General features: G+C 34.3%; 1 protein-coding gene and 1 long non-coding RNA gene across 4 annotated transcripts in view; one reads left to right on the plus strand and one right to left on the minus strand.

Annotated features, from left to right (window-relative positions):
- Window positions 1-15,844, minus strand: part of LOC136834330 (homeobox protein aristaless-like) — a 389,926-nt gene that overhangs the window by 266,981 nt on the left and 107,101 nt on the right. For both annotated transcript variants that reach the window (XM_067096828.1, XM_067096827.1), the window contains exon 3: window positions 11,674-11,812. The gene's annotated coding sequence lies outside the window, so the exon portion shown is untranslated. The remainder of the gene's footprint in view (window positions 1-11,673; window positions 11,813-15,844) is intronic.
- LOC136834332 (uncharacterized) overlaps window positions 1-15,844 on the plus strand; it is a 151,544-nt gene that overhangs the window by 76,468 nt on the left and 59,232 nt on the right. The gene's annotated exons all lie outside the window — the stretch shown is intronic.

Genomic DNA, 15,844 nt, shown 5'->3' on the forward strand with positions numbered 1-15,844 from the left:
ATTATGTATATTAATATTCTCAGCAAATGGAATAAGAAGAGATAAGAAATTAATCACAGCGTATATTCTTAGCAAATGGAACCGGTAAGATTAAGGTACAGAATTAAGGTTCTCTTTGTAATCTGAACAGGTCGGAGAAAGAACGATGGCTGATGCATTGTGGGGGAATGTAATCAGCAAATGGAGGAACTTATGAGTACACAGATGATTAATGCTTCTTGTGTTTGTCTTCTCAGCAAAATGGAACATTACCTGTGACGCAAGATATCAGCTGCACAGTGCTTCTACCTTCTTAGCGAATGGAAAAGGTCAGGTGCAGAGACACGAGCCTAGCATTGTTTGTTTGTGTGTGTGTGTGTGTGTGTGTGTGTGTGTGTGTGTGTGTGTGTGTGTGTGTGTGTGTGCATGTGCATGTGAGTGATTCTTTAAGCAAATGAGACCACTTGGAAAAGAAATATTATTAAGGCTTTTTTTTTTTTGTGCACCTTCTTAGCAAGTTTAGCGGGTTGGGTGTATAAGAAACATAAACTTTTGGTTAATAAAAGGATCAATTTTAGCGAGAAATGACGATAAAAGCTTCGCGCGCGTATGTGTGTGTGTGAGTTTATGTTTGTTTGTATTTGTTCACGAATGAAAAAGATGACGAACTAAAAAATATCATGTAAAACGTGTATTCTTACCAGGTTTAGAAAGTTTGGAATTTTGTTACAAAGACTTTCATTGTGCTCTCTTTTGTGATGCATGAAATTATTTTCTGTCTCGGCATTGCATTCGAGCTTCAAGATATCCGTTTTCATTTGTTATAAACCACTAACCTGTTCTTGTTTTTCTATACCAAGGAAATTTTTAAAAACTTTCAAATTTTTGACTTTCATTTGCTGCCAGAGATGTTCCAAAATAAAAAAAAAACGTAAAAGGGCTTATTTCACATAAATATTTTAAATATTAACGTTAACACTCATATAAGATTCTTGTGTAGATATTAACCGGGAATAAATTCACTTTTTTCTCACCCCAGTTATTACGATAATTAGAATATCTTCTTAATTGACTACTACAGTGCATACGAGAAGACACCAAGATTACATCAGCGAGACTGATATATGAGGGTCCATACCTTGTATTGAATTAAAAAAACAATTGTGAAACTTTCACTGTTTTTCTATCTTAACACATACATATATACATAGCTCAATACCCCCCAAAAGATGGTCACTGGTACTTATGCAAAGGAGTCTGGAATTTTACGTCGGTCACCTACCTTAGTACTGACCGGACCAAACGCTACCTGGCTAGCTTTACTGACAGAAAAATTAACAGCATACCGAAGGTGCAATAGTCATTATATAGGAATATCGTCTGTTAAAATAAAGTTACATATTGCCCAATATGCCCTGGAGTGAGGCTAAGGCTGTCTAACTTACTTCCCAACAAAACCTTGAAATAAAAACAAAATCGAAACGTACTTAATGTTTTTAAATCATTGAATTATTTACAGAAGTGAACACTCTCTTACTCTAGGAATACATCACAGTTTTACTTCCTCTCCTTTAAACGTTCTTTTCCAGAAAGACGAAAACTTAAGAAACAGCAACAGGGGAATAAAAGAGAAAAAACAAATAAGCAGAAACCAAAAATAAACCACACAACCGTGGGATTCAACTCCAAATTTCTTGATTCCAGAACATTCTAAGCAATCCTTTTGGGTCTTTATCCACCTACGTCTCGTCCTTTCATTAATGATTTCATTTGAAGAGTAATCAGCACTTCACTAAATGGCCGCGATTCAGGTGCAAGGTGAGACCCTAATGCATACATTTACGTTTCCAAAATAAAAACACCAGATTATTATAATACGGTCTATCCAACTTTAATCCAGAGCATTCACTCGGGGAATTGGTGGAGGATGAGTGCGTGGTTTCCACTGGTAATGAGAGAGTAGAGAGAGAGAGAGAGAGAGAGAGAGAGGAGAGAGAGAGAGAGTTGAGAAGTTTGTCTGTCTTCAATATATACCTACATACTATCTATCTATATATATTATATATATATATATATATATATATATATATATATATATATATATATATATATATATATATATATAATATATATACACACATATAAAAATAAATATTTCTAGAGGAGAGAGATTGCTTCACTTTGCTTTTATGTTGAAATATACGAGTATTAGTATCACGACAAAAACGTAGTATTGGCATTCATAAAAGGTGAAGCCGTCATTATTGCATAGCTAAATACATGCGATAACTATTTCCAGCAGAGTTCATCTTTTTCTGATAAGAACGTTACAATTTAAGCAGTTGTAAATGAATTGATTTTGAGATATAAAAGATGAAAGGATGTCAAATTTCAAGTTTAAAGTCTTCGTTGAAGAAAACTTATCTTCTTCCCTATTTTCAAACGGAACTTCAGGTGTAAAATGCCTGGTTCGAGCACATTTGAAAAGAAAAAAAATCCTCCCCTCTTATTTATGCAGCTTCTATATACTTGTTGCGATTTATAGCAAACTGAGAGTCGAGTATCAAGCTACAGTATGAAGCTGGGAATAATAATAATAATAATAATAATACTAATAATAATAATAATAATATAATAAACTTTGACCGTGATATTTCCAAGAGACTTCCCGAAACCACATGAAATTCCGCGGAGTTTTCATGTTTTGCAATGTGAATAATTTGTAACACAATGAAATATGGCCAGGCGACATTCAAGGTGATCTTGACGACTGACCAACAGGGATTCTGAAAGAATTCTTTTTTTTGTTTTTGTTTTTGAAGACTTATTATATTCTGAGGAAAATGAATCCTTATTTACGCACTGAGTAATTACGGAGGTTAAGACAGAATTGGATTTACGAAACAAAAAGGGTCTATTTTTCTACTGCTATAGCTTTGAGTTATATAGGCATAAATGTTCATTAAATACAGAGAAAAATTACACTGATATAAATCAGAGTCTTGAAAGAGATTGAAGTCGTCATGTAATTTTATTTTAAGGGGACACGTACTACTTTTTTTTTTCCAAATAAATAAGTTTAGTTTAGTTGAACATCACCTCCAGGAGTCGTAAAATGCATCTGCTGATATCCAATGGACTTGAGACGATGGAGATCAAACTCTCCATCACTGGGCACGAGGGTATGAGTGGCGGCGCTGGTTGGATGGGGGGGAGGGAGAGAAGGGGCTTAATGTTTAAACGGCAGCCACCTTGTTGCATAGTTGTGCTTGCTGCCAAGGTACACGCGCGTTCATAGATCAAAATAATCTACACTTTTGTAAAGCGTCGTCGATCTGAGAATTTGCAAGAAAGGCATATAATTCTCAGGGAGGAGGAACGGTTTATGAGGGCTTATGCTGATGATCCTTGACTACCAAACACTGAGGGTTACTTACTGGAGAACAGCTGAAGAAGAATATACAGAGTGAGGTAAGAGCCTTCGAGCAGAACAAGAAAATAATATTTTCCTTACCGCTCCGACTAATCAAGTCACAACAAGGTGTTGAAATCCTCTTAGGAAGACATTAAACGTGTTCCGTATGATTACCTTCGACGCTACATATTGTTTGAAATCTGCGTTTGAGCTCTGCAATGGCGTTATTGCTTGTTTGCGTGCTTGGAGACTTTTACCCCACCCTGTATACTTATTGGTACATCATTCTGTTGACGAGCTTCCCAACTCTACAGCCATAAAAAAACGTTGCTATTTGTGATGAGGTTGTTTTTGAGAGATGTGAGGCTGCAGTATATACCTCCAGTAGGGTAATTTGGGAAAAATTCAGATATTTTCTGGGATATGAATTTGGAATGAATGGATTATATGATAAAATCGTTAACAAGAAACAATCATCTCAACATTGTGTTCTTGATAGATTCTCGAAGGATTTGCTACATCAAATTATAATATGTAAGTCTGTGCAATAAATTCATTTCAGGAAACAGAAAATGCAAAAAAGAGGATGAATTTGACGAAAGATGAAGCAGCTGGTCTAACATTTCTCCAGCCTTTTACAGCTGTGCTTAAAAGTAATTTTTACATACAACTTTGGGCAAGGTAGAGTTGTAATAAATTAACACACGCATTCAGGATAGATATGAGAATGATCTACTTATACAACGAAAGATATTGGGTAAAGGCAAAGAGGCTGCAGCCTGAAATTTATACTTCATTATTATTATTATTATTATTATTATTATTATTATTATTATTATTGTTGTTGTTGTTGTTGTTGTTGTTGTTGTTGTTGTTGTGATAAGTAAATTCACAGCACTTATCTTATGTTACTATTTTTTTTTATTCCTGGGCTAAACAATATATATTGTAACTTTAGTTACAATATATATAGGAATTTGACGTAGCAAATCCACCGTGGATATATCTAGAACAAAAAGCTATATTTTTCTATTAACAATAAGATGTACCCTATCGGCTGGCTGCTCTATGTATCTGCCAACAGGAGGGTTTTCATAATCGTACATATAGCACAGTATATCTTGATCTACTATAAGAAACTTGTTTGAATAATTGTGCTGGTCAGAAAAACACTTAGGACGAGAAAGTGCTCTTCCAATAAGCATGAAATGAAGCACAATTCTATGTATCAGGAGTCCTGAAATAAATTCCGGGCCAGTTTTCTATTTGGTAACTTAAAGTTGCCGGTAATGCTAGTGACAAGCAGAAAACAGAACTGGCCTAGTACCCCTCGAAACCATCTTCTTTGACAGTGCTAGGTTTCCTACTTGTACTTCCACGGAAGGTGCTGCCATCTGTCGGGAGGCAAAGTATTGATCTTTCCAAGTTGAATAAAGAGCTTCATCCTCCAGGTCTCGGGACCATTCTCTCTCTCTCATGCTGTAGCCACACGGTACCGCTCCCTTCTTATGTGAAGCTGGTGGGGCAACCATCACTCTGTCCTTTTTTCATGACTACAGCTTATTCGTCGGTCTTTCGATTGATCCTGAAATGCCAGCTGCTGTAGAACTCAAGCCGTTCTAGCTACATTGCAAGTTTTTGCATTGCAGGTCAACAAATAATCCTCGGCGATAAACTATGCTTGTTCTTGGTATACGCAATCCCTCCTGATAAAAGCCAATAGAAACATAGGTTAAATCTACTTGGCTTTTGTCTTTCTAAGACTTCCATACCACGCAGTGTCAGAAACAAAAGCCATTTCACGTGAAATTGTTGAAGCCAGGGTAGAAAAATTTTTCAAGATTAACTCAGTTATGCACTTCCCAATACCTGGAATTTTAGAGGCACCTGCATAAGCGGGGATTATTATTAACAATTTAATGGAAACCATCAACATATATGTCAGGTTCTGAAAACAGATTTAGTTCTCAGCGTTACGAAAATCCCATACGTCTTATTCATCCCCTGTACTCTTTTAGTATGAAGACTCTCTCTCTCTCTCTCTCTCTCTCTCTCTCTCTCTCTCTCTCTCTCTCTCTCTCTCTCTCTCTCTCTCTCTCTCATATGTGTACATTTAGATATATATATGTATATGTATATATATATATATATATATATATATATATATATATATATATATATATATATATACATATATACCCTCTAATTGAACGTCAATGAAGTCCCGTTGTTTATCTAATATCATACGAAGCTGGTCTTCAGGGAGATCTGTATCACAGGGTAGAAGTTTCTGACCTTTGTGGACAAATATACCAAAGAGGTGAATAACGCTCTGCGTCCAGAAGTATTACTATAATTCTCATTTGATACATTATTAACGTTGAAATCCACAATCAAGAGATGGTCGCTGACACTTATCAATCTCAAGAGACAGAAAACTGATCAATATTTCGTCAGGGTAGCAACAGGTCAAGAGAAACAGTAGATAGCTGGCAGGCAAGACGTTGTCAAGTAGCCTGGGTAGGCGTTGGGTCAAGTGGGGACGACCACGTCCAGGCCCTCCCTACCAGCCAGGGTCACGCACAAGGGCCAAGTCGTCAAAACTAATGGGATCTTTATGTTGTTTCTTGGGGTCTCCTGTAGCGTCTCCAAAAGGACCGGTGCGGCAAAATGGGAGTAAATGTCAAATACAAGATTCAATGGGGGGTCCAGGAGATGGCATTTTCGCTAAGTTTGTATTTCGATGATATTTCACTGACCTTTCAAATCGGGTTGTTAATACGGTGCGTCTTCATGGGCAGCCTTTAGTGCTACTGTGTTTCCCTGGTGATGTGATGGTGAACCTACGTAGGGTCCCCGATTTCATTTTTTTGTATTTCCCCGCTCGAGGCAAATAGGAACGACGGTACCAGCCATTGAGCTCCAGCGCAACACGTGAGTATGCTCGAACACCCGCCACATTACCTATATTCCTCTTGTTTAAGCTAAAAGTGTCCGTGCCTCTTCATTAATGGTTTGTTTGTAGAATGTCACTGAATGTCGCTTCTTAGCGTTGAGCGTGCGGCACGGGAGCTGCCGAAGACTGTGGTTCCTTTGTCCTCAAAAGCCCGAACACTGCTGCTGAAGAGGCAATGCAACATTATACTCAAGAGGACAGTCTTCACAGTAGTTATAAAAGTACCAAGGGTTCTTACCGCATTCGTGATAGCAAAATTACCGCACTTCATTATCCGAGTTAAAAATGGATGGATATATTCTGCGAAGCAAACACGAAGGTACTCATGAAGGTGTCTACGTCGCCTCTTGTGTTAACGGTTATGTACGTGAGTGTACGTAATGTGCATATAATTGCCGAGGCCATGTGAAAGTGCCTTATATTTCCTACGCAAGTATGTACGTGCATGTTTGCAAAATTGTATGTACTGTATATACTGCTTTATGGGTAAATGCGCAATTATGTAAACCAACAGAATCAATACATAGACAGACAGAGAGAGAGAGAGAGAGAGAGAGAGAAAACAACCAACGAGGGCATTCTCATTTTAGCGCATGCGGGACTAATCTGTTGCATAAGACATGTACACAGCCGCATGAAAAAGACAGGGAGTCAGGACAGAGAAGGTGGGAGATGACGGCACAAGCTAGTTGACAGTTCGACTGACACATTCCTCTTCCAAGGGGATAAAAGTGGGATGAGCAAAAGTCTTCACTTGTCTATACATAGCTGATGATCTTATATACAGATAGATACATTTAAACGCTCTATAATATCTATCCACATGCATGACTCGTAAAGTATACATACACATATACATAAGATCAGTGCGCATACACAAGGTGCCTCAGATATACCTCGAAGCATTTTAGCCAATAAAATCTGCATACATACATACATATAAATCCAAAGATACACGCACATACACAGTCTTAATGACACATGCATAGTACCCATCAGGATTTGTAAATTAAATATAAATAAATAATCACAATGCATATCAGTTTGACTGATATGATATCATCAGTGTTCCATATGCCCATTTTTCTATAATTTTTTATACATATTTTGGTGACTCATTGTACATACACGGAGTAATACACACTTACATATACGGTATACATGCATACATATATATATATATATATATATAATGCACTAAGTCAATAATAATCTTAACCTCTTGAGTTCTTATTTTTCGCATCTTTTAGCTGCTCTTATCACTACAATCCTTGACTGCAGATAAGAGATATAGAAGAAACCTTTACCATTGTCCACTACGCTAAGGACAAAGACATGTCTATTCCAGCTCTTGCGTGCATATATTTGTCGATGCCAGCTACTTTTTGCTAGGGCTCGAATAGACCCATCTTCATCATCGCAATGTACTGGTTTATCATGTAGACTCTACCGCGACCTCTAAACATCTTGATTTTTCCTCGCTATTCGGATGCCCGTATCACCCAAAGCCTTGACTTCTGTGAGAAAGGTATTAAGAAGCCTCTTCATATCAAGGTGACATTCGGTTGCATGCACCCTATCAAGATGGAGAAACAGCTTAGAGATAATTGTACTTTATTAATATATATATATATATATATATATATATATATATATATATATATATATATATATATATATATATATATACATATATATATATAAATTAACAACATCTCTATATATATATATATTTTTATGATAATATGATAACAGCTCTCAAAAAATCTTGTGAAATGTTGTAAAAAGCAACCCTTCAGTTTTTTTTTTTTTTTTTTTGGTACTACAATGGAGATGGATGAGTTTATTCCAGTTCTAGCATAAAGCATATTGAGCTTAACAGACACTTGTTTGTATGAGTTACAATAAACTCATCCTATTTCCTAATGTAGTGGACTAGGTGGCGACCACCTTGTGCATATATTTCTATCTATCTACATATATATTTATATGTATATATATTTATATATATACATACATATATATAAATATATATAATATATATAATGTGTGTATATATATATATATATATATATATATATATATTATATATATATATATATATATATATATATATATATATATATGTATGTGTATATATATATATATATATATATATATGTATGTATATATATATATATATAATATATATACACAGAATATATATATATACATATTTATAAATCATAATATGCGCGTGTCTCATGGCTACTTGAAATGTCTAGTGAAATAGATAAACAAACGTATAATATTCTGAAAACAAACATAAAATCATGGAAAATAAAAGCACAAATAGAGATAAAAAGACAGCGATATAATCAAATAGAAAATAAAAAAATAAAACTTTTAAACGCGCTTTTATTAAAATGCACCAAAAAGTGAAAAAATAATTTTTGAGACACACCAAAAGATTTTCTTACAAAACTAATCTTGTCTACAAAGCATAAAGAAATGGGCGCCATAAATAAAAAAAAATGCTACAAGAAATTAAAAGAAAATATATATATATATATGTTGTGGCATTTCCTTTCATGTTTAGCATAACTACCCCAATGAACATGAATAATCCGAAAATGCTGTTAAAAAATTATTTTTGCTTTCTTCTTTTAATAAGCGCATCACATCTTATACTTTTTAGTCTTGACAGAAAAGTTTTAACCGTTTTATGAATGAAGCTTACGAAATTCAACGTGATATTCTATAATATCCTGTCGAGCCAAAGAAGGTTTGAAAAATCCGTAGAGTTTTAAACTTATTCGACCGAGTCAAAGAAGGTATGAAAAATCCGAAGAGATATTCACTTCATACAAATCTTGAGATGCTGGGAGAGGACACTGTAGGGTCACTAGAGGTCACTGCTGACCTAATGATCATGTAGGTGTATTGTCACCAGGGTTGAGTAACCATGCAGAATTTCAAGTCCATCGGACGAAGGGAACAGGTCGAAAATTGAGTTAAAAGATTTGATCTAGACAAACTAATAAATAAATAAACAAAAAAGCAATTTAAATAAAAGCGTATAATAATAATAATAATAATAATAATAATAATAATAATAATAATAACAATAATAATAATAATAATAAAAAGACAGAGGACGGGGCATGACAGAAGCAGACAGACTCTTATGATAGTGAATGAGAACAAGGCAGAGAAAAGACGCGACAATCAGCTAACGAAAAGTGAATTTCAAAATGTCTAGATAAAACAGAAAAACAAAGCAGCGATTTAATTCTAGCAATAACTATCAACATTCAAAATATAAAATACACAGAAAGTCTCGACAATAAAATGAGTAAATGAACTATTACAAAAATAATTTATAAAATGAACATGGTTTACCAGCCCAAAAGTGGCTACCGTTTGATTGTTTAATCTACTTTACAAAGGAACTTGCTATCCACTGATGTATTTGCAAATTGCTAAGGAAATTCTAAGAGGGAAAGAGGTCTGATACTTATAATCGGAGCACGAAATAATATAGTACTTGGGTATCAAAATGTATCACATATATACAGCTCGCTTTCTAATTACTGGCAAAATACCTTAATGCGCATTCCTAAGCATGCATACACACACATATATGCATATATATATAATATATACTTAGTAATTATATAATATACATATCTCTGTTGACATATATTGACAAAACTAAATACATACATACGTATAGACAGATGGTTTATATGCATACACTTTTACACACATCATATATATATATATATATATATATATATATATATATAATATATACAATATAATATATATATATATATATATATGTGTGAATGTGTGTGTGATATGTGGAGAAACTCATAACATTGAACAAATTCTTTTACGAACTGAACTAGAACTTTGAATCGCATTTTCACGTCGAGCCTAGTAATCAATTAAGAACCCTGCTTAATGTTAAAGAATTATTAAGATATGGTGATAATTACAGCTCTAAGCGGATGTTTCTTCAATGAAACTCACAGAGGCTCAAACAAATGGCGAAATTGATAACGTGCTACCACTTTTCAAATAAAAGATTAAAACAAGTTAACGAAAATATATCAATTTGCAGCTATTCTCAGTAATAAGCAAATTGGTGAGAAATGATTACATATTTTATGGACACAGTACGAATCAATAAAATGGAAAACTACTGTTCATAACGCGGCTACTTTACATACCTAGCTTTTAATTATGAAAATCGACTAAAATATTCAGACTAAAACCAATATATAGGCAGTTATATTTAAAAAAAAAATCAATTTAATAAACGACGATCACTCTATATTAGGTGAAGACACACTGACCTACCAGAAACACGTATGTAGAAAGCAGATAAAATTAATGTGTTAATTGTTGTTATACGCTGCAATGCATATTTTACGGCCCATAAATGCCATCTAAACCGAGATGAATATCAACCCAAACACATAAGAAATCAGGTCTCCCGTTGATGAAGAATAGATCTAGACTGACGGTGTGAAATAATGAATTGATAAATGGAAAGTGTAGATAGAGAAATAGAAATAGTGAGATGATGAGATAAATGGAGATAAATGGCGAGGGGCATGCTGTTTCAGAGGGCAGGCTTCTTGTCCTATAGAGCAGCCTGTGTCCCCACTGCAGAATATCTACTCCCTATTCCAGATCATGCAGTTAATTAAACATTCATTTAACATGACAATAAATAATTTCTTTCTTTGTTCAGAACATGAACTGGCGTTTACCCCTACCCTTCACAGAGCTGAAGGAAAAAGATCGTCTGTAGATTTCCGTTCGGTTCCCAAGTGTTACAGACGACAAACTTATAAAGGTTTCGAAATGCCTTTCAGCAAATTAATTAGCACGTGAGCCCTTTCAAGATCGACGTCACCACCAGCAGATAAACAAATATATATTGCAATAGAAAGAAGCCTTCGGTAATGTTAGTTTGCAAAAATAAGAAAATAGAAAATGAAAAGAAATTGAATGCGAATGAATTCATTGACATCTCAAAACAGAAATCCTGTCGACTATTCACACCACAACTACGTATCAATGCTTGAATTATTTATAGTAGCATGCTTAATATTGTTAAGTTTAATGTCATACTGAAGCACCTGAGAGGGTATTAGACTCAGTACTCTTAAAACAGACTTGGCAAGGAATTGACTGAGCTACATCAAACTGAACTATGGAATTTTTCGATGACAATCTACGGACAATTAAAATGGACATCAACTTGTTTAAAAATTAGGCAATTTAACTAGTCTTCCATCTCCTTAAAAGTGAAATACAATACTCTTACCTTCTTCCCTGCATGCCTCAAAGCAGGAGAGAAATCATTATTTCGTATAAAATGTTTCTCTTTGCCCGCCTCGATACTCGTACAATCCCATTGGAATACACAATATACTCTTCTGTATGGGAATCAACTATTGCCTGGCCTGAAACAAAACAGAAAAATGAAATGTTATAAAATACAGAAAATTTTTTTCTTACAATATATTTCTGAAAGAAAAGTTTATGGGATGCACTCAAACTGGAATTCATAAATGATAATTCACTGAAATTCATTGCATATGAGATCCCTATGCCTACGAATTCGTCCTAATGACTTAATTCTGAAGGTGAGGAGGGAGAAAAATAACAGAAGGATTAAGTGCCCCACGAGAGAGAGAGAGAGATTCTTATGACAAATACACTGATATTTATCTGATAAAGAAATTACAGTATTCAGGAGTACAATTATTCTGGAGAGAATTGACTTCGGAGGGCACAAGAAGCACCATTATCACTATATAATACAATGATCCATGAAAAAAGCCAGTCATCACTGCAACGTTACAAGCATATAGTGCTCATATTATAGTTCCGTTCATAAGCCACAAAAAATAATCCCCCTAAAGCTGATATTTCCAAGTCTTGCTTAAATATAATTTGCCAAGAATGACGTAGCTTTACTTTGTAGGCGATACTGCATTAAATACTTTGACAGAATTGAAGGTCATCACTGTCATTATCTACATTATTGATATCAGTGAATTGATATCAGTGAAGTGACTGCTAATACTGCTACTACTACAGCAGTTTGTTGATCTTGTGTCAACTTAAATTTCGTCAACCTCTGGCCGTTCCTGAGTGCGTACCTTATAACCTTTCGGAATCCCTTACGCAATACCATCATTGTAACCTTCCAGAATCTCATAGAAAATACCATATTGCAGTTTAAATCCTCCTCCTGCATACAAAAATAGATGATAGAATTATTCCAGTATTGTATATATATATATATATATATATATATATATATATATATATATATATATATATATATATATATATATATATACTATATATACTCTGTATAAAATTCAATAAAATGTGCGATAGAAAAAAAGATGTGCCGAAATGCTGAGCAGGAATTGAAATGAAAGATGCAAAGTCTTCTGATTAAAGCTCATTAGCCGCGAAGAAACAAATGCCACGAAACTTTCTTATTCATCAAAAGAAAAACAGGACTCATTTTCATTCCTCCGAAAGAATCAGAGACGAGGCGTCATCATCGACGGCGTTGCAATGGGATCACCCGTGAATTATAAATCCCAAATGGATCGAATCGGATGAATCACGATTCCGATTCGAAAGTTCAAACCCCAGTCAGCAGCCCCGACTTTTCTACTTCGGCATCGGCTGCTTTCTAGAAGCTCTGACAGTAGAAACAAATTGAAATAGAATGATTTTTGGAAAATCTACAAATTGAACGCTAATTGTTAACGGTAATTATTTGCTTACACTTTTAAACAATACATTCTTTTGTTCCAGGTTATAAAAGTGTGCATTCCCTCCAGAATCGACTTTTACATGCAAATTCCCTATACTAACGATTTTCAGTGTTATAATCTATTGCAATGATTTATCGTCTCATTATAATTTCTTAAAATGATAAAAGCAATTACTGTGATGAATTCTTAAGCTCTTGCAGCTTACTGTAACAATATCCTTTTTTACAATATTAATATTAAGAAATTAATTATTTTTTTAATACATTTAAGCAATTTTTATATCCCTTAAGATAGTTTGCAAGTACTTTTATTCCAATATTATCTCACTGTAATAACTTCCCCCATTTTACTGTAAGAAGTAATGAAAAGTGACATTCCCGATTAAAATGATGAAAATACCCTTACTTTACATTTCAGGTAATGGTAGCTATTTTCACTTCACGTTTTGAATAACATCAGGGTGTTCAGAGAAATGACGTTTATTATAGATTAACATTTATACTATCTGTTTTTCTTTGCCTCTCACAATACAGATTAAATGTTTAAGTCACCTTTTCAGAATATATAAACATTATAGTTGAATAAGTATCAGCGTTTACCTCATTTTTTATTTTGTAATACTAGATCGTTCTAAAATTGACACTGACCAAATTAATATGAAAACCTTTTCTCCACTATTACACGTAGGCAGAAGCAAAAAATATAGTAGGCCAGGAGGAACGATTATTCTACGATTTAATATTTCGAAAACTGACCATAAGGGAACTGTCAATCCCTTAAATACATCTAAATTCATTCGGATTGCATTTGGTATTTACTTTCAAAAAACAATCTGGAAATTTCCAAAAGCATTTTTACGTAACTAGATGAAAAGTATATATAAATGGGAAATGCAAAAGCCAAGAGGAGTTAAAAAAGGACTCGACCTTCAAATCAGCGTCGCAAATAGGATGGCACAGAAAAGTTATCTGGATATATTTCCGATCCAGTCACGAGTCTTCTCAGGAATCTGAAATGAATTTACATAACTTTCGTTGCCTAAGTTGGAGCAATTGCCACATAAATAGTCACTTCCAAATTGATCTATTGACAAGAGAAAGGACGCATTTGGTTTGAGCTATTTCATATGATCTCCGGGATACGTGACAAAATTCAGCCACTTCGAGTAACGATTTTGTGAATAAAGTATAGATTTAATCGAAGTCAGTGTTCTAAAAATCAGATCTAAATTGTAGTCGACAATATACTGTGAAGATTTTCTATTTACTTAATGCTACGTAAAGATCCATATCGGGGAAAACTGCAGTAAAACCTGAGCGTGTGGTATGTGTATACATATGTCAGTGATTTGGGAAATGCATTACCACTACAACCGAGGTCAATGGGCCTGCAGATATAACTATCGTGCTGTGCAATCAACCAGTTAGCAATGCTTTCGATTTCTTAACGGTATGCTGCCACAACACGATAGTAAAACCTTCAGACTCTTTTCACTAGCAAACGTTCGTCCTTAATTCTTCTCTCTTATTATCATTACAAAGCAGAATAACAACACCACTGTGTCACATTTCTCGGTTCCCTTGGGCTTATCCAAAGGTTTTGTTCGGAAAGGAGAAAAACTGGAGCAAATTAACGTTAAAGAAGTTTGAAAGCTAAGTGAGATGAAACCACACGGATTGAATGAAAACTCAAGAGGCCGAAGGCAATGCAGCTAAGACCCAAATGGACCTCCAAAGCCTTTGGTATCTGAAGTTGGGTTCCCAAGGCCCACCATAAGTGGTTGCCCTATATGGATTCCTCTTTCTTAAGCAAGCTTACAATGAGAATGGAAAAGGGGTAATTGAGATGTTCGTCAGCCTCTGCTTCACCAGAAGTTCAAGCGAAAACGCAATGCATTGGTACCCTAATACTATTCTTCTTGCATTTTATCTATTTATCTATTCATTATTTTTTTTTTTTGATAAGTGGGATCTCTTCCTTCTGTATTTCACTTTACTTCCCCTTAATTCTTCCTAATGAACACCATATTCTTCGGAAGCTTGAATTTCAAGTCAATGGCCTCTGTGGGCTTGTTCCATATGAATGGGTTTCATCTACTGAATAATAATAATAGTAATATATGTATATTTATGTCATCGTAATTGCCTCCAACGCCACATGACAAACAGGGCCTCCACGAAATTCCGCCACTCCTGTCTCTTGTGCTTTCTCATAGCTCTCGTCCAATTAAGTCTGAGTCATCAAATTTTCTGCCCCTCCCATTCGTCATTATCTCGTCTACATATAGAAATTTCAGTAGTTTCCCTTGTAGTATCACATATATACATACATGCATACACATACACATGTATATATACATATACATAAATATATATATATATATATATATATATATATATATATATATATATATATATATTATATATATATTTATATACTATATATATATATATATATATATATATATATATATATATATATATATATGATTCCTATCAAATATCTGACAACTTTGAGTTTTTGAATAACCCTATCAACCTTTTCTTTTTTAGGAGATATTTGATAGGAATCCTTTATTTCATGAAAAAACTTATTCAAATTCTTTATTTTATGAGATAACTTTTTCACACAAGAACCAATGCCAAACACGCGTGTAAACAAAAGATTTTAAATTTGTTTTTCATTCTATAGGAA

The sequence above is a fragment of the Macrobrachium rosenbergii genome, chromosome 53 (genome assembly GCF_040412425.1).
Source record: "Macrobrachium rosenbergii isolate ZJJX-2024 chromosome 53, ASM4041242v1, whole genome shotgun sequence".
NCBI classification, from domain to species: Eukaryota; Metazoa; Arthropoda; class Malacostraca; order Decapoda; family Palaemonidae; genus Macrobrachium; species Macrobrachium rosenbergii.